Raw genomic sequence first — 1,588 nt, forward strand, 5'->3', positions numbered from 1 at the left:
AGATGGGGCGAGATGCCACGAGAGGGAGCCCGGGGCTCGCTTGTGGAGGTGGCACTGGTGGCACTGGTGGCACTGGTGACAGCGGTGATGGTGTTTAACCCCTCCGGTCCTTGAGGAGGGCGGGGGGACGAGGGTCAAGGTTGGCTCCGGACCCCTCTCGGCGCCCTCCCCCTCGCCCCAGTGCCAGACCCCCAACTCCCACCCGTGCCCACAGCAGGGCCGTGACCTCCCCGGACCACAGTGTCACCTCCACAGCCCTCAAACCCCATGGTGGGACACAGCAGGGACAGGCTGCAGCCTCCCCCAGAAAGCCCTGGGCACATCCTGGCCGCCCCGCAGAGCTCAGCCATCCCCAAATCCCTGGGCAGGACGAGCTGGGACAAAACCCAGCCATGGGCTGTCCCCACCACAGCTCGGGGAACCCTGCGACCCTCTGGACACGGTGACAAACTGCCTCCGTGGCAGGGAAAGCCTGAGAGGTTTTGCTTTTCTGCAGCTCGTGGCAGAGAAAACCGGGCACCGAGACCCCCGCAGAGCACATCCCCCCTCCCAACACCCCTGCAGCCGCCTCCGCCCCACCGCTGGGCACCCGATGCTGCCCAAACTGCCCCAAAACCGCATCCCAGCTCCGTGTCACGGCACTGTTGAACACACACGTGCAGGTGCCAACACACCTGTGCCCCATGGGGACAGGGACTCGTGTCCCCGGGAGCCCTGACCTTGGCTGCCTGGGCAAGGTGAGCTGTACGTGCTTCAGGGCAGCGGCGTGGGCACCACGGGGACGCGGGGACGTGGGATGGAGCCACTCCGTTATGAAACCTCCCTGCATCCCCACGGCGCTAAGTCAAGATTTAGCGAGCGATCGGCTCCTGATCCAGATGAGATCGGGCATCACAAAGGGCTTTGTATTCCAGGAAGCCTATTAGAGATTTAAATTATACAAATGGGCTTTTTACCAAAGATCCTCATTATCTGGGCATTTGCTCTTAATCCTCAGCTATTCCTGCAGCCCCTGCCCCGCGCCCCCCGCCACGGCTCTGCTTACCTTCACCGTGTCCTCTGCGGGGCTGTGCGCGGTGCGGGGACGGGGACAAGCTGCGGGGTCAGTGTGGGCCCACAGGGAGGGGGTCTGCAGGGCATCGGGGAGACCCTGGTTGGGTTTGCTGGTAGAGGCAGGGGCTGAGCCCCTCTTGCTTTGCCCACTCCCCTCCCAGTTCATCCCAGTACCCCAGCAGGCTGCGGGGACGGTGCCTGTTTGCCCGCCGGGCACCAACCCTCCTTAGGGCACGGTGCTGGGGCACCCACAGCTGCCCCGGCCATGCCTGGGCTCCTCCCGTGCACCCCTGGCTGCAGGTGAGGATGCTCCCACGGGCACATGGGGCCGGTGAGGCCGATGCTGGAGCCCAAATCACCAAAGCCCCTGAATGTCCCGCCATGGTGTGCCAAGCCCTGGCGCCCCGGGTGCCACCGAGCCCCACCAGCTTGGGGACGGCAACCGGGACCACGCCAAAGCTGACACCAACGGATGCTGCCCTACATGCCTGCGTGTGTGTGGAGCTGTGCACCTCAGGGACGTGGCTGCCGTGTG

This window comes from Charadrius vociferus, unplaced genomic scaffold, assembly GCF_000708025.1.
Source record: "Charadrius vociferus isolate BGI_N301 unplaced genomic scaffold, ASM70802v2 scaffold783, whole genome shotgun sequence".
Taxonomy (NCBI): Eukaryota; Metazoa; Chordata; class Aves; order Charadriiformes; family Charadriidae; genus Charadrius; species Charadrius vociferus.